Source organism: Littorina saxatilis, linkage group LG9, assembly GCF_037325665.1.
Source record: "Littorina saxatilis isolate snail1 linkage group LG9, US_GU_Lsax_2.0, whole genome shotgun sequence".
In the NCBI taxonomy this organism is placed as follows: Eukaryota; Metazoa; Mollusca; class Gastropoda; order Littorinimorpha; family Littorinidae; genus Littorina; species Littorina saxatilis.
Window position 1 is genome coordinate 12,360,684 of NC_090253.1, and position 19,177 is coordinate 12,379,860.

A 19,177-nucleotide genomic window follows, 5' to 3' on the forward strand; every position below is an offset into this window, starting at 1 on the left:
TTAGGTCACGTTACACACACACACACACACTGACCACACACACACACACTGAACACACACATGCACACACACACACACACTCACACACACACACACACACACACACTGACCACACACACAACACACACACACACACACACACACACACACACACTCACACACACTCACACACACACTGAGGTAGTAGAAAGAAACAGAGAGAGCGGAAATTATAAACACTGATCTCGTGGTGGAAAAAGATAAGGTACGCAACTCCAGCACTGATCCGTGAAAGATTCAAGTATTACATATGTTTAGCTCCCTTGGAGCGCTGGCAACACTTGCCAAAGAAACTTATTTGTGCACAAATACATTTTACTGAGCTTCCTCCAGCCTCAAATTCGTACGTATATTAGTTCACTTAACCACCATATTAAACAAGTCGCGTAAGGCGAAATTACTACATTTAGTCAAGCTGTGGAACTCACAGAATGAAATTGAACGTAGTCCGCCGCTAGTGCAAAAGGCAGTGAAAGTGACGAGCCTGTTTGGCGCAGTAGTATGGCAATCCGTTTGTAAAGAAATTACGTTTTTTCCTGTTGATCTAAATAATGAATTATTTAACTAAATAATTCATTATATAGCTAAATAATTCATTATTTAACTAAATAATTCAATATTTTAACAAAAGTAAAAAGTGTGATTGTTGTAATTAAAGAAATCTTTTATTTGCTAAACAATTCATTATTTAATTAAAAAAATCCATTATTTACTATATAATGCATTATTTACTATAGAATGCATTGTATACTATAGAATGCATTGTATACTATAGAATGCATTGTATACTATAGAATGCATTCTATACTATAGAAGTTCTTGTACATCATTGTAAAAAGTGTGAATGACGTTTTAGTTTAGATGTCAAGCGCTTAGAGCAAGCCTTTTTAACGAAAGTTTTTGATTTAGCGCTATATAAATGTTCTTCTTCTTCTTCTTCTTCTATAATATAGAATGCATTCTATAATATAGAATGCATTCTATACTATAGAATGCATTCTATAATATAGAATGCATTCTATAATACTATAGAATGCATTCTATAGTATACAATGCATTCTATAGTATACAATGCATTCTATATTATAGAATGCATTCTATAGTATACAATGCATTCTATAGTATACAATGCATTCTATACTATAGAAGAAGAAGAAGAAGAAGAAGAAGAACATTTATATAGCGCTAAATCAAAAACTTTCGTTAAAAAGGCTTGCTCTATATTATAGAATGCATTCTATATTATAGAATATAGAATGCATTCTATAGTATAGAATGCATTCTATAGTATACAATGCATTCTATAACGCTACGAAACTCAACTCTCTGTGTCTCTGTCTCTCTATGTTTCTCTCTCTCTCTCTCTCTCTCTCTCTCTCTCTCTCTCTCTCTCTCTCTCTCTCTCTCTCTCCCTCTCTCTCCCTCTCTCTCTCTCTCTCTCTCTCTCTCTCTCTCTCTCTCTCTCTATTCAATTAAACTGTGTCAGTGTCTCTGTCTCTCTCTGTCTCTCTCTGTCTCTGTCTCTCTCTGTCTCTCTCTGTCTCTCTCTGTCTCTGTCTCTGTATGTCTGTCTGTCTCTCTCCCTCTCTCTCTCTCCGTTTCTCTCTCTCTGTTTCTGTCTCTCTCTGTCTCTCTGTGTGGCCCTCTCTCTCTCTCTGTCTCTCTGTGTCTCTGTCTCTCTCTGTTTCTCTCCCTCTCTCTCTCTCTCTCTCCCTCTCTCTCTCTCTCTCTCCCTCTCTCTCTCTCTCTCCGTTTCTATCTCTCTGTTTCTGTCTCTCTGTTTCTGTCTCTCTCTGTCTCTCTGTGTGGCTCTCTCTCTCTCTCTGTCTCACAGAGACAGAGAGAGACAGAAACAGAGAGAGAGAAACGGAGAGAGAGAGAGAGAGGGAGAGAGAGAGAGAGAGAGAGAGGGGGAGAGAGAGAGAGAGAGAGAGGGAGAGAGAGGGAGAGAGAGAGAAACAGAGAGAGACAGAGAGAGAGAGAGAGCCACACAGAGAGACAGAGAGAGACAGAAACAGAGAGAGAGAAACGGAGAGAGAGAGAGGGAGAGAGACAGACAGACAGACAGAGACAGAGACAGAGAGAGACAGAGAGAGACAGAGACACTGACACAGTTTAATTGAATAGAGAGAAAGAGAGAGAGAGAGATAGAGGGAGAGAGAGAGGGAGAGAGAGAGAGAGAAACATAGAGAGACAGAGACACAGAGAGTTGAGTTTCGTAGCGTTATAGAATGCATTGTATACTCTAGAATGCATTGTATACTATAGAATGCATTCTATAATATAGAATGCATTCTATAATAGAGAATGCATTCTATACTATAGAATGCATTCTATATTATAGAATGCATTCTATAGTATACAATGCATTCTATAGTATACAATGCATTCTATAGTAAATAATGCATTATATAGTAAATAATGGATTCTTTTATTAAATAATGAATTGTTTAGTAAATAAAAGATTTCTTTAATTACAACAATCACACTTTTTACTTTTGTTAAAATATTGAATTATTTAGTTAAATAATGAATTATTTAGCTATATAATGAATTATTTAGTTAAATAATTCATTATTTAGATCAACAGGAAAAAACGTAATTTCTTTACAAACGGATTGCCATACGGTAGCGGTTGCGCTGTGCTTCATAGCACGCTTTACTGTACCTCTCTTCGTTTTAACTTTCTGAGCGTGTTTTTAATCCAAACATATCATATCTATATGTTTTTGGAATCAGGAACCGACAAGGAATAAGATGAAAGTGTTTTTAAATTGATTTCGAAAATTTAATTTCGATCATAATTTTTAATTTTTTTACATTTCAGAGCTTGTTTTTAATCCAAATATAACATATTTATATGTTTTTGGAATCAGAAAATGATGAAGAATAAGATGAATGTAAATTTGGATCGTTTTATAAAATAAATATTTTTTTTACAATTTTCAGATTTTTAATGACCAAAGTCATAAATTAATTTTTAAGCCACCAAGCTGAAATGCAATACCGAAGTCCGGCCTTTGTCGAAGATTGCTTGGCCAATATTTCAATCAATTTGATTGAAAAATGAGGGTGTGACAGTGCCGCCTCAACTTTTACAAAAAGCCGGATATGACGTCATCAAAGACATTTATCCAAAAAAAAGAAAAACAAGTCGCGAAAGGCGAAAATACAATATTTAGTCAAGTAGCTGTCGAACTCACAGAATGAAACTGAACGCAATGCCATTTAGCGCGGTAGTGGTTACGCTATGCTGCATAGCACGCTTTTCTGTACCTCTCTTCGTTTTAGCTTTCTGAGCGTGTTTTTAATCCAAACATATCATATCTATATGTTTTTGGAATCAGGAACCGACAAGGAATAAGATGAAAGTGTTTTTAAATTGATTTGGACAATTTAATTTTGATAATAATTTTTATATATTTAATTTTCAGAGCTTGTTTTTAATCCGAATATAACATATTTATATGTTTTTGGAATCAGCAAATGATGGAGAATAAGATAAACGTAAATTTGGATCGTTTTATAAATTTTTATTTTTTTTTTTACAATTTTCCGATTTTTAATGACCAAAGTCATTAATTAATGTTTAAGCCACCAAGCTGAAATGCAATACCGAAGTCCGGGCTTCGTCGAAGATTACTTGACCAAAATTTCAACCAATTTGGTTGAAAAATGAGGGCGTGACAGTGCCGCCTCAACTTTCACGAAAAGCCGGATATGACGTCATCAAAGACATTTATCAAAAAAATGAAAAAAACGTATGGGGATTTCATACCCAGGAACTCTCATGTCAAATTTCATAAAGATCGGTCCAGTAGTTTAGTCTGAATCGCTCTACACACACACACACACACACACACACACACAGACACACACAGACACACACACGCACACACACACGCACATACACCACGACCCTCGTTTCGATTCCCCCTCGATGTTAAAATATTTAGTCAAAACTTGACTAAATATAAAAAGACCGGGGATATCACACCCAGGAACTCTCATGTCAAATTTCATAAAGATCAATCCAGTAGTTTAACTCTGAATCGCTCTACACACACACACGCACACACACACACACACACACACACACACACACACACACACACACACACACACACACACATACACACATACACCACGGTCGACCCTCGTCTCGATTCCCCCTCTATGTTAAAACATTTAGTCAAAACTCGGTCTAGTAGTTTGGTCTGAATCGCTCTACACACACACACGGACAGACAGACAGACAGACAGACAGACAGACAGACACACACACACACACACACACACACACACACACACACACACACACACACACACACACACACACGCGCGCACATACACCACGACCCTCGTCTCGATTCCCCCTCTATGTTAAAACATTTAGTGAAAACTTGACTAAATGTAACAAGTCGCGTAAGGCGAAAATACAATATTTAGTCAAGTAGCTGTCGAACTCACAGAATGAAACTGAACGCAATGCCATTTTTCAGCAAGACCGTATACTCGTAGCATCGTCAGTCCACCGCTCATGGCAAAGGCAGTGAAATTGACAAGAAGAGCGGGGAAGAAGTTGCGCTTTTCTGTACCTCTGTTTGTTTTAACTTTCTGAGCGTGTTTTTAATCCAAACATATCATATCTATATGTTTTTGGAATCAGGAACCGACAAGGAATAAGATGAAAGTGTTTTTAAATTGATTTGGACAATTTAATTTTGATAATAATTTTTATATATTTAATTTTCAGAGCTTGTTTTTAATCCGAATATAAGATATTTATATGTTTTTGGAATCAGCAAATGATGGAGAATAAGATAAACGTAAATTTGAATCGTTTCATAAATAGTTTGTTTTTTTTTACAATTTTCCGATTTTTAATGACCAAAGTCATTAATTAATGTTTAAGCCACCAAGCTGAAATGCAATACCGAAGTCCGGGCTTCGTCGAAGATTACTTGACCAAAATTTCAACCAATTTGGTTGAAAAATGAGGGCGTGACAGTGCCGCCTCAACTTTCACGAAAAGCCGGATATGACGTCATCAAAGACATTTATCAAAAAAATGAAAAAAACGTATGGGGATTTCATACCCAGGAACTCTCATGTCAAATTTCATAAAGATCGGTCCAGTAGTTTAGTCTGAATCGCTCTACACACACACACAGACACACACACGCACACACACACACACGCACGCACATACACCACGACCCTCGTTTCGATTCCCCCTCGATGTTAAAATATTTAGTCAAAACTTGACTAAATATAACAAGTCGCGTAAGGCGAAAATACAATATTTAGTCAAGTAGCTGTCGAACTCACAGAATGAAACTGAACGCAACGCAACAAGACCGTATACTCGTAGCATCGTCACTCCACCGCCCGTGGCAAAGGCAGTGCCCGTGGAATTGACAAGAAGAGCGGGGTATTCGTTGCGCTGAGAAGGATAGCACGCTTTTCTGTACCTCTCTTCGTTTTAACTTTCTGAGCGTGTTTTTAATCCAAAAATATCATATCTATATATTTTTGGAATCAGGAACCGACAAGGAATAAGATGAAAGTGTTTTTAAATTGATTTCGAAAAAAAATAATTTGATAATAATTTTTATATATTTAATTTTCAGAGCTTGTTTTTAATCCGAATATAACATATTTATATGTTTTTGGAATCAGCAAATGATGGAGAATAAGATAAACGTAAATTTGGATCGTTTTATAAATTTTTATTTTTTTTTACAATTTTGAGATTTTTAATGACCAAAGTCATTAATTAATTTTTAAGCCACCAAGCTGAAATGCAATACCGAAGTCCGGGCTTCGTCGAAGATTACTTGACCAAAATTTCAACCAATTTGGTTGAAAAATGAGGGCGTGACAGTGCCGCCTCAACTTCACGAAAAGCCGGATATGACGTCATCAAAGACATTTATAAAAAAAAATGAAAAAAACGTTCGGGGATTTCATACCCAGGAACTCTCATGTCAAATTTCATAAAGATCGGTCCAGTAGTTTAGTCTGAATCGCTCTACACACACACACAGACAGACAGACAGACAGACACACGCACATACACCACGACCCTCGTTTCGATTCCCCCTCGATGTTAAAATATTTAGTCAAAACTTGACTAAATATAAAACAAGTCGCGTAAGGCGAAAATACAATATTTAGTCAAGTAGCTGCCATTTTTCAGCAAGACCGTATACTCGTAGCATCGTCAGTCCACCGCTCATGGCAAAGGCAGTGAAATTGACAAGAAGAGCGGGGTAGTAGTTGCGCTAAGAAGGATAGCACGCTTTTCTGTACCTCTCTTTGTTTTAACTTTCTGAGCGTGTTTTTAATCCAAACATATCATATCTATATGTTTTTGGAATCAGGAACCGACAAGGAATAAGATGAAAGTGTTTTTAAATTGATTTCGACAATTTAATTTTGATAATAATTTTTATATATTTAATTTTCAGAGCTTGTTTTTAATCCGAATATAACATATTTATATGTTTTTGGAATCAGAAAATGATGGAGAATAAGATAAACGTAAATTTGGATCGTTTTGAAAATTTTTATTTTTTTTCACAATTTTTAGATTTTTAATGACCAAAGTCATCAATTAATTTTTAAGCCACCAAGCTGAAATGCAATACCGAAGTCCGGGCTTCGTCGAAGATTACTTGACCAAAATTTCAACCAATTTGGTTGAAAAATGAGGGCGTGACAGTGCCGCCTCAACTTTCACGAAAAGCCGGATATGACGTCATCAAAGACATTTATCAAAAAAATGAAAAAAACGTTCGGGGATTTCATACCCAGGAACTCTCATGTCAAATTTCATAAAGATCGGTCCAGTAGTTTAGTCTGAATCGCTCTACACACACACACAGACAGACAGACAGACGCACATACACCACGACCCTCGTTTCGATTCCCCCTCGATGTTAAAATATTTAGTCAAAACTTGACTAAATATAAAAAGAGAGAGAGAGAAAGAGACTGAGCTCGAGAGAGAGAGAGAAAAGACAAGACAAGACAAAATCTTTATAATCGAGGGCAAGAATATATGCTTTTTACATTTAGTCAACTCAATGCCCCCCCCCCCCCCCCCCCCCCCGGAAAATTTTGAAAAAAGGGATGCAAAATGGTGCAATCTGGTGCATTCTGAGGATGATCATTACCAGTTTCAGGCAGCAGATTTTGTCACTGATTAGTACCCCCAAACAACAACAACAACCCAAAATAACACAAAACAGTATTTTTATTTTTTGGCTGGGGGGGGGGGGTTCCGGAAACCCCAGAACCCCTCCCCCCCTCATCCGCCCATGCACATTATAACTGTATATACAGATACAAATTTGAAAATAAATTGTCATACTGAGAGAGAGCCGGAGAACAAGAACAAGAACAAGAACAATTCTTTATTTAACGAGGGTAATAGAGTAAGCAGTGATCTGCTTTTTGACTCACATGCGAAGCAAAAGTGAGTCTATGTACTCACCCGAGTCGTCCGTCCGTCCGGACGCCCGGAAAACTTTAACGTTGGATATTTCTTGGACACTATTCAGTCTATCAGTACCAAATTTGGCAAGATGGTGTATGATGACAAGGCCCCAAAAAACATACATAGCATCTTGACCTTGCTTCAAGGTCAAGGTCGCAGGGGCCATAAATGTTGTCTAAAAAACAGCTATTTTTCCCATTTTTCCCATTTTCTCTGAAGTTTTTGAGATTCAATACCTCACCTATATATGATATATAGGGCAAAGTAAGCCCCATCTTTTGATACCAGTTTGGTTTACCTTGCTTCAAGGTCAAGGTCACAGGAGCTCTTCAAAGTTGGATTGTATACATATTTTGAAGTGACCTTGACCCTGAACTATGGAAGATAACTGTTTCAAACTTAAAAATTATGTGGGGCACATGTTATGCTTTCATCATGAGACACATTTGGTCACATATGATCAAGGTCAAGGTCACTTTGACCCTTATGAAATGTGACCAAAATAAGGTAGTGAACCACTAAAAGTGACCATATCTCATGGTAGAAAGAGCCAATAAGCACCATTGTACTTCCTATGTCTTGAATTAACAGCTTTGTGTTGCATGACCTTGGATGACCTTGACCTTGGTCAAGGTCACATGTATTTTGGTAGGAAAAATGTGTAAAGCAGTTCTTAGTGTATGATGTCATTGCTAGGTTTAGTTATTTGACCTTGACCCTGAAGGTCAAGGTCATGTAAAGGTCAAGGTCAAGCATGTGAGTCGTATGGGCTTTGCCCTTCTTGGTTACATCTGGCCCTCGCCCTAAAGAGGGACTAATCTAAAATTGCTAAAGAAGAGATTGGAGAGAGGGAGGGAGAGAGAGAGAGAGAGAGAGAGAGAGAGAGAGAGAGAGAGAGAGAGAGAGAGAGAGAGAGAGAGAGAGCGAGAGAGAGAGAGAGAGAGGTGACAAACAATACTGACTAAGTTGTTTTTCGCCTTATGCAACTTGTTTTAATTTAATTTCAAGTTTAGCATGGGTCCATATAACCGTAAAACGTCTCATGTTTTGCTTTTCTTGACACATTTCTTTTTCTATTTAATTCATTTTTAATTTTTTCTTTGGTTGTGCCTTCTGCCGTCTTGCCCCCCGGACTTGCGGTCGCAATGTAGACATTCTTTTTATCCAATCGAAAAACGGCATAGTTCGTTGCACTTGTCGACTTCCGGTGACGTAATTACTAATGTTTCTATCTATGATGGTGAAGAGAGAGCACATCATCACAAAATCAGCTTTAAATGTAAAATTCCATGCCTCAGTTTTTCTACTTTATTCCTTTCGAGGCATGAGAGTCATAATAGAATGCCAAGTCGATAACTTTTCTAAACCAGGAAATGGTTTTTGTTTCAAACTCCTTAATCGTAGTGCGCATGCTCCATATGGTCGCCATTTTGTGAGTGGAATTTGTGCAAGGTGCAGTGTGTTGTAAACATTTTTTGGGATACTCTTCTGGTTTTCGGCGAATATTTCCTGATATCTGCGACAGGTAGGTTGCTCCCAAGATGTATAGTGAATATTGTGAAGCCCTCGATGGCGCTGTTTGAAGCATGTTTTAAAGTTTGTTCGCTATTAGAACTTGCCCTTTGCGATTCTCCCTTTGGTGTCATCTTGCAGACGAACAAATGTTCATAATTTTGGAGGAGGCGGCTGCTGTATGGCATGACACAGGATCCTAGCTAGTGTACAACCAGTAGCACTGAATACGCCTAGTGCGTCTTTTGTCAGTAGGATTCGTGTACGCCTAAAAGAGAATCAATATATATTATGATTCAGCGATGAGCCAGGGTTGTGACAGCTTCTTACACAGTTACACCGACCAACGGCCTAAATACAGAGAAGGGTTTGTTTTTCGACACAGGCGAAAAGGCTATGGTTCAATCACCTGTGTGCATTAGACGTTCTTAAAACTGACCAACGACGTTGAGAAATAAACGCACGTACACCATGCGACCAAGTGACACCAATGTAACTTATCTTCAAACTAACTGAACAGATGCAGCCACACCCCCATAGAAAAAACCCTCCCAGTACTATTCTATCCTTTCACAGTGTCTGAACAGGCAGTGGGTCTAGAGGTTGAACATACAGTGAATTCAACAACAGTTTGATACAGTTCGGCATGAAATAATCTTTCATGAACTGGAAGTGGTATTATGATAATTAATAGTCATTGTTTGTGTTTTCTACGTCTTCAGTAATGTATAATACTGTTCGAGAAACCTGAGGTTTTGATATGGGTAGACGATACATGTACAGGGATGTCGTTAGGCATCGAACATAGACCGATTAAAAGGCTCAAATGTCCGATTCACATAGCCGCATGGCGGTCAGATGTCCTATCGTTTTCAACTGAGCGCGGTCATTGTCCGATAAGAACTCCATTCCTTTGATCATTTTCCTTTCGTGATAGAAATCTTCAAAAAGCGACTGAGTGCTCTCGCGTACAGGTGCACTGAAGTTGTGCAGTGCAGATCTTACGTTTTCCGAACTGTTTGCGTACACCCATCGACAGCACACTAAAGTTAGGAGTAAGGAAGACAACTCCAACTGACCTAGGCTCGTGTTAACTTTAATTTGCTTTCCAGTGTTGTTGCCAGCCTAAGAAGACAATAGGTCATTTGGACCTCCATAAAAAAAAAGCAATAGGTCCAAATGTCCTGGCTTTAAAAAAACAATAGGTCCAAATTGTACCGCCATACCTTTGATGTATATGCAATGCAAAATAACTTTAACGCTGCTACTGCTAGTGTTTTCTGCCCTTCAAGTTCAACGGGCTTTAATTTCTTTTTCGGCGGCATGTTTATCGATCAGCGATCGACAAAAATATTGTCTAACAGAGTAGCGTCCCTTTGGCTGGATCGGGTCGACCTATTTACCAGAAACAGCGAAAATAGCGAAACAATTATTAGATTATATGTGTTGGCAACTTTTTTGCAAGTTTGTTTCCACTTTTGTTGCAATTGGTTTTTTTTACAATTTTGTTGTAACCTACGCTTACAAGCCTTTCAGAAATCAGGGGGACGTGATATCCGGTGTCGATTGTAAACATGGACGAAGTTGCCGAGGTAAGTTCTGAAAATGCTAAAAGAAACTCAGCAAAAGTGCATATGGAACATGTTTTTCGATGAGTTTTGTAAAGTTTAGTTTGGAGTTTTGGAAAATGCAGTTCATTGTCACCTCCCATTGTCACAAATAACTGGAGCGTGCTTTCTTTTAATTGTCTTCAAATCGCTGGCCTTTCAAACCGGACGCGACGCGCCCCTGAAAGTCGAGAGTCGTAACCTCGAAGGGTCACGTGACGAGTTGGCGGTCCAGGCTATTTGGTCTATGCTTATAGCAACTCTTTTTGGGCAACATTTTCAGGCTATTCGCGTTTTTCCCTATTCTTCTTATTCTGAACCTGTTTCAAGTCCTTTGGCATTGCTTTGATGTCGCTTCCTAGTTTTAATTGTTCACAAACTTTGCGAGGAGAAAGAGCCTGACATTCCTGGCCTACCCTTTCCAATACAGTGCCCGGTGTGCGAATGTAAGGATCCTGCCTGATCTTCGCATTACCGTGCCGTAGTATTATATTGATGAACTTTCCGCTGTTTGCACCGTTTTCGGTAAATAGGTACACCGGCTGGATCAGCTATTTCCGTAAACGCAGCCTCGAGTGTCAATGACGACAAACACGGACTCGGCACCGAGTGCATTTTCACTCATAGCGAACATGAGCATTTCGATCGGGGTTTGTTTTCCGACTTTGCAACTCCCATTCCATTCATTGCAGACCTTGTCTGCCTTGTACGAATATGTATCGGTCAGTTGACCACCAAAACGTAAAAACTATTGGTCCATCGGCCAGACAAGGCTAGGTTCAATGCGTCAAATCAGAAAGGAATGCGTCGAAGACCGGGGCCTGGCAACAACACTGGCTTTCAGTTAGAGATGAAGCGCACTGCACTGAATTATGCCACGGAAAAAAACTAAAGCCTGCCAAAGAACAGCATAAGCCGAACACGTTTGGCGTTTCAACGGCATCGTGTGCTACATTAGGGCCAAGAACATGGGAAAACGCAAATGACAGTTCCAATGACAGTGTCGCCGCTGAAACCTCCACAATCACGGAAAGTAAAGTTTCGTCACTTGAAGTTGAAGATGGTGTCGGTACAGCAGGAAATTCACACTAACGGTCTTTTAATAAGGTATTTAACTATTCATGGCTGACCCTGTTTAGTACTAGTTGGTTAGAATTTGACAGCAAAGAGACCATCTATATATTGTTTTGTCGAATCTGTCAAGAAAAAGGTCTGTCGGGAAATCATGCAGTGAGTTAGTGTGCCAATCAAAGTACTAAGAGTGCTGAAGTTTTGGGTTGCTTTTTAGTTTGTTTCTTTTTCGTGTGTTTCCTGTTTGAAACAAAAGTAATAAAACAATATATACGCACACAATGTTGGTGCATATGTGTGTGTGTACATGATTTTGTGTTTTGCACAAAATTATAATGTCCTATTAAAATATCTGAAAGCAGTCAAATGTCCTATTCATGCCGAAGAGCTCAGGACATTTGTCCTATATAGGTATGAATTTGTGGCAACTACCTGCATGTATCTTATTAGGCACCCCCATCACCACAGTCCAGTACACAAACAAATATGAGCTAAGTCAATCACTGTGTATTTTTTATTTGCGGTGTCCATTATTTGTTACACTTGAACTTCAAGTGCTACTGCTAGACTTGTAAGACAGACAGTGCATACACTTAGGGATACAGCCATACTGATCTATGCAGATAAGGTTGAATTCTGACACTTCACCCAAGAATGTTTGGACCCTTTGCAAGGCAATATTCAACATTCCACCTCTGCAACATGTGTTGCTTAATCTATTGGGAATCAGGGATACAATCTAAAGTTAGTTGTTACTTGCTTTGTGAGTGTGTGTTTTTGAAATTGAACCTGAACAGATTCATCCGGCTGGAGTGAAGTTCAAACCAGCTGAGGAGGGTCAAACTCAAAGCAGTTCATAATCATAGTCTTTTGCTACACATTTGCCTTTGAGTTTGAGTTTAAATAATTTAGAAATGATCATTCCATTTTGCAAAAGAAATTAGCTCAATAATTAAGTTAGTACAATAGTAATGCCAAAGTATTGAGTAGTCACGAATTTGTTCAGTGAACTGAAATACTGACGCCATGACGGAGTCAGTTCACCTGCAACTCGTCCTCAGGGACAGATTTGAAAAGGTTTCTTTTATTACATTCAGCACAGTCCTTGTTGGGGATAATATTCAGCACTCCTATAAATTAGAAACTAGTATTTCAGTATTTTCAAATCTCATACAAATAAATAAGTGTATGTGGACACGTGTTTGCAGAAAGTTAAGGGTATAAAATGTGTTTTTTGCATTTGAACTTTCACACTCACTTTGGAGAACTGTTCCCGGTCACACAGCGCTGCGTCCTTACCACGACCATGCCAATCACGCCGATCTAAAAAAAGTTATCAAATCTGGGCATATCGCCGTCAAAATCCAGCACATGGCACTAAAACCCTAGTCACATAATATAGATGCCGCTTCTGCTACAATGAAAAAGGGTCCGAGAGCGTGGGCCAAACGTGGCAGGATCTCCATGAGCGTCGTTTGGTCGGGGTGGGATCTGCTAGGTCGGGAAGCTTGCACGCTCTCCCCACGCTTATGTTGAACTGCACAAAACAAGCATAGTCGTGTACAGTCGTGATGTAGTGTTTATTATTCGTCATGTGCTGGATTTTGACGGCGAGCCCCGACTTGATAACTTTTTCCGATCGGAGTGATGGGCATGGTCATTGTAAAAACGTAGAGCTGTGTGACGGGGGCCATATAAAAAAAAACATCACGACTGTACTGTGCCCAGACCCGGCTACGCTTGTTTTGTGCAGTTCAAAATAAGCGTAGAGAGAGCGTGCAGCTTCAAGAGCTAGCAGATCCCACTCCGACCAAACCACGCTCAATGAGATCCTCCCACGTTTGGCCTACGATTGGCCACGCTCTCCGACAATTTTACAACGGAGAAAAAACGCGTCTCTGTGTGACTGGGGGTATAAGGTGTGAATGTGTGGTTTACAATTACACATTGTTCAGTAATCATACTTTCTGATGCAGAGTCTAAGTCAGTAAGTGTCAGGTAATGTCAGTGTCTTCATATATACTGTTCAAAAAAAGAAACGCATAGTTGCTACTTGCCAAATTTGTTTTATTTTTCGAAAAAATTAACAGAAAATCCAATATTTAGATTATTTGTTTGAAATTTGGTATGGACACAGTTGAATGCACACACAGTTCATTTGCATCTTCAAATCAATCAGTCAATCAATACGATTGGGTGCCGAGGCTGTCAAGTCAGTAGGGGGTGTGACTGCCTTTGAGCAGCAACAACTGCCCGGCACCTTCTGGGCATGGACTGGATCAGATGCCGGATATCTTGCTGTGGGATGGTGTCCCACTCCTCCTGAAGTGCCTGCAATAGATCGCGGTGATTTGCCGGCGCTTCTTCTCGCCTGCGCACACGTCTGTCCAATTCATCCCAGAGGTGTTCTATCGGGTTCATGTCTGGCGACATGGATGGCCAGGGAAGCACCTGGACATGGTGGTCGGTGAGGAACTGGGTGGTGAGTCGTGCTGTGTGCGGGCGAGCGTTGTCCTGCTGGAATATGGCATCCTGGTCAGCCAGAAGAGGAAGGGCGTGTGGGCGCAGAATTTCCTCCACGTATCGCTGGGCAGTTATGCGCCATTGGACGTGCACCAGGGTGCTCCTTCCAGCGGTATTGATCGCCCCCCACACCATGACGCCTCCACCACCATGAACGGGTGCCTCATCCACACAGTTGGGCGCGTAACGTTCGTTTACTCTCCGGTAGACCCTCCTCCGACCATCATGTCGCTGGAGCAGGAAGTAGGACTCGTCGCTGAACCACACGTGTCTCCAGTGATTCCGGACGGTCCAGCGAAGGTGCTGGTTGCCCCACTGCACTCGGTTCTGGCGATGGCGGCGGGTGAGGACAGCTCCTCTGTGAGGTCTGCGAGCTCTCAAACCAGCTTCATGCAGGCGGTTCCGCACGGTCTGGTCCGATAATCGGTGTGGCCCGGGGAGAGCCTGGACAGAAGATGAGGCCGACAGGAAACGATTCCGGAGGTGGCGGAGCCGTATGAAGCGGTCGTGAGCAGCAGTTGTCGCCCTTGGTCTTCCCGCTCGTGGCAAGTCAGCAACGGAGCCAGTGGCTTGAAACCTGACCCACAGTCTACTGATGGTGCTCTGGGACACGTGGAAGTGCCTGGCGATTGCACTTTGACTTTGGCCTGCTTGCAAACGACCCAATGCAATTTGGCGGTCTTCTCGGCTCAATCGGGCCATCTTTCGTCGCTGAATTGTCGTCTGATTTCTTTGTGGCGAACAATCCGCTTTTATGGGTTTTGGAAGACATGGTGAGAGCTCAATATTCCCCGAGTTTCACGAGATTACACTGAAGCATGACGAGTGGTCATGCCAAATGAGCAATTTTGACATTGTAGCCACTGATAACGCATGCGTCACGTGCAGAGCTCACTTGTGGCAATGGACGAAAGGTCGACGACCAGATAAACATTTTCTGCAGTTTGGTGGATATCCTTGTAGCCATATAACTAAATTAACCAAATATTACAAGCTATGCGTTTCTTTTTTTGAACAGTATAATACAGTTGAACTTGCCGTGGCAACCACCTGTCCATAACAGTAACAACCAGTTGAACCACCTGCACCATCCATCCCAAAGCTTGGAACAAACGGGGGGGGGGGGGGGGGGGGGGGGGATAATTCACCTTTCAATGGCATCCATTTGTTTATTCTCTATAGACCACTTTTGGTCCGTCCCTTGGATGGTCATTACTAACAGGTTCAACTGTCGTTTCTCTGACCTGACATACACCGGTAGGTCTGTATCCTCAGTTACTGATGATTTTGATCTGTACTGACAGGGACAAAGACTGTCCAGCAGTGACTATTCGAGTTATTCCAGGGTGTCTGGGAGAAAAAGGCTGGGTCATTTGAAACTGTTGATCCCCTCAATTATAGACGGAATCCGGAAATAACCGCACATTTTCCACACGTGGTCCAGTCATCAGGGACACCCCCCACGTTGATGACTGGGCTATAAATATATTTGTCATGTGGGAAAGTTAGCCTGATAGTGATAAAAGCAAGAGTCTTTACTCTATCGCAATCCATACAAACCCCAGGGTTATTTCTGCACATCATATATTCTGATGGGTCCTTGGCAAAGCGCCAAACAGACAAGGGATAATAAATTATATCAAAACTGAAAAGGATTGCTTCCCTACTTCACCCATTCCCCAAAATGTGTTTTTTCAAAAGAAGCTAAATTGTGCAAACAGCAATCTTGTGTCATCTGATCTTGACTTAAGAAATTGTTTTGTTTTGCCAAATTGTACTCAGAGTCCAGTGTAAATACCGTAAAGTATCTTGTAAGCGCCCAGTATCGAGTAAGCGCCCACCCCCCACTTTTAGTCCCAAACCGTGCATAGGGTATTGTACCTTGTAAGCGCCCACCCCCCACTTTACACCATTGAAATCAGGGGAAATAAAAATTCCGCACTTGATCTGCTAGTTTGTGAATGATTTCCCTTTCTTGCAAACCCTATCATCACGTGTGTCTGCACGCCTTGGATCTAAACGCCTGCAAGTCAATGATTACAAGATGCCGCGGATCAAATCGTACACCGTGAGATTTGGGCGTAGTCTTAAATTTGATGGCATGTTTGAAAGAAAAGAAGACCAATTAATGTTTTTTCATGCTGCGACTAGTAATAAGTTACTACCCCTTTGGGACTGCCAGGTTTTCTTTTCTTCATTCTTATCAGTGTCATTAGTCATTACTTATACTAAATATTCTGTACGCTCTTAATCATAAAACTTACGCTTTTGAAACAGGGTGGGTGTTAGTCTACTGTCCAAAATGTAAACTGTACTCTTTGGTTTGTTCAAAAGCATTTTTGTCATTAATGTGTGAATGTGTTCCTGTTAAACATCTGGTAGTGGTTGATATGAAAATCAGAGCAAAAATGAATGTATCCAAGTTCGGTTACAATACATTATGTCACTTGAAATGTTATCAGTATCAGTTACGGCTCAGACGAATATATTCACACCACTTGAACTAGTTGAAATATTATCTTGTGTCTCTTCAGCTGAGAGCATTATTTATTGTTGGTAAAGAGAACTGAGCTGTTACATTTTAGATAAGGTTTATGGTGGTGTGTTTTTTTTAATGACGTTATCAGTGACAGTGCACTTAGCAGATGTGGCATTGCAAGAAGTATGTTGAGCACAAAAGGGTCGAGACAATGTGTTCCACTTCCTGCATTGTTGAAAAAGTCGATATCAGTTTTCAAAAAATCATTCGTCTTTTCCTGCTCTTACTCATAGTCCTACTTTTTGTTATTTTGACAGTGTGGAGTAGAACGTGATCTGCATAATGCAGTGAACATATTGTGCTAACACCAAGTATTGTAGTGTAACTGTCCACACCTCCTTGTTGGCCAATAGCTCTCCGTATCAGTCACTGAGTGGAATTTGGGGCTGGGACGTAGCTCAGTCGGTAGTTAGTGCGCTGGCTTTATAACCACTTAAACCAGTTTGTCACTAACGGCGTGTAGCTCAGTGGGTAGTTAGTGCATGTTGCAAGCCCCTGGAGCAATTTTTTGATTAGTGCTTTTGTGAACAAGAAACAATTGACAAGTGGCTCTATCCCATCTGCCCCCCTTTCCCCGTCGCGATATAACCTTCGTGGTTGAAAATGACGTTAAACACCAAAGAAAGAAAGGATGGGTAGTTAGTGCGCTGGCTTTACAACCACTTTTAGTTTGTCACTATCAGCGTGTAGCTCAGTGGGTAGTTAGTGCGCTGGCTTTATAACCACTTTTGTCACTATCGGTGTGTAGCTCAGTGGGTAGTTTATTAGTAGTTAGTGCGCTGGCTTTATAACCACTTAAACCAGTTTGTCACTATCGGCGTGTAGCTCAGTGGGTAGTTAGTGCACTGGCTTTATAACCACTTAAACCAGTTTGTCACTATCGGCGTGTAGCTCAGTGGGTAGTTGGTGCGCTGGCTTTATAACCACTTAAACCAGTTTGTCACTATCGGCGCGTAGCTCAGTGGGTAGTTAGTGCGCTGGCTTTATAACCACTCAAACCAGTTTGTCACTATCGGCGTGTAGCTCAGTGGGTAGTTAGTACGCTGGCTTTATAACCACTTAAACCAGTTTGTCACTATCGGCGTGTAGCTCAGTGGGTAGTTAGTGCGCTGGCTTTATAACCACTTAAACCAGTTTGTCACTATCGGCGTGTAGCTCAGTGGGTAGTTAGTGCGCTGGCTTTATAACCACTTAAACCAGTTTGTCACTATCGGCGTGTAGCTCAGTGGGTAGTTAGTGCGCTGGCTTTATAACCACTTAAACCAGTTTGTCACTATCGGTGTGTAGCTCAGTGGGTAGTTTATAAGTAGTTAGTGCGCTGGCTTTATAACCACTTAAACCAGTTTGTCACTATCGGCGTGTAGCTCAGTGGGTAGTTAGTGCGCTGGCTTTATAACCACTTAAACCAGTTAGTCACTATCGGCGTGTAGCTCAGTGGGTAGTTAGTGCGCTGGCTTTATAACCACTCACACCAGTTTGTCACTATCGGCGTGTAGCTCAGCGGGTAGTTAGTGCGCTGGCTTTATAACCACTTAAACCAGTTTGTCACTATCGGCCTGGGTTCCAGGTCAACAACTTGAACAAGAGATTTATTTTTCGGAGTCAATTTTGTGCCGCCTCTCTTCGGTGTCCTAACACCCCCCGTGTGCACACATGTTCACGAAAAAGATCCCAAGCTCACAGCAAAAGGAATCAGGGCTGGGAAAACACAAAGACAAGCTTGCATCATCTCTCATCTCATCCCTAAAATGATAATTGGGGGTCCCAGGACCCTCTAAGGAGAGCATCTATGTGGAGCCTTGGGAAAAGTCTCAATGAGTCTTCGTCTGAAGTGTTCTTCCTCAGGGTTTAGCCTGGAAGAAAAAGACAATGGGACATTTGTCCCCCTCAACCAAATTTTGATGGGACATTACATAATCAAACAGGTCTGAAAATGCTTTAGTTAAAAGATGCAAAATAGTTCTTTTTGGTGCCATATGATGATATGCGAATGTGCCAGTGTATCAGGTTAGTGTTAGTGTGTCAGTGTGTGTGTGTGTCACTGTCAGTGTGTGTGTGAGAGAGAGAGAGAGAGAAACTTTTGACGCCATCTTCTGTTATTTCAATGCGAAGATCACCTGAGGTTGATAGGCACGGCAGTTGAAAGGATATCTTTCCTTGACCAGGAAGTAACTTTACTTTTTTCTTTGGAGGCATTGCTTGTTTACGTAGGTCTGTGTTTCGATCGATTTCGCTTGTGTTGAGAAAGTTTCCACAAAGGTAAACGCACAAGCACAGATCGGTCCCGCACAGATAGTTTGCAGGATTGGTAGAATACTAATGAATAACATGTTAAAAGCCAACCACAGCTCGTTTCACAAACTCGCAAGTTGCTCGGCTTGG

At 40.9% G+C, this 19,177-nt stretch overlaps 1 protein-coding gene across 4 annotated transcripts in view; it reads left to right on the forward strand.

Moving 5' to 3' along the window:
- The first annotated feature begins 8,762 nt into the window (after positions 1–8,762).
- LOC138975291 (serine/threonine-protein kinase TAO1-like) overlaps positions 8,763–19,177 on the forward strand; it is a 49,035-nt gene continuing 38,620 nt past the window's right edge. For 2 of the 4 annotated variants that reach the window (XR_011458608.1, XM_070347945.1), the window contains exon 1: positions 8,763–9,068. The gene's annotated coding sequence lies outside the window, so the exon portion shown is untranslated. The remainder of the gene's footprint in view (positions 9,069–19,177) is intronic. The other 2 variants (XM_070347948.1, XM_070347947.1) reach the window with 1 other exon arrangement.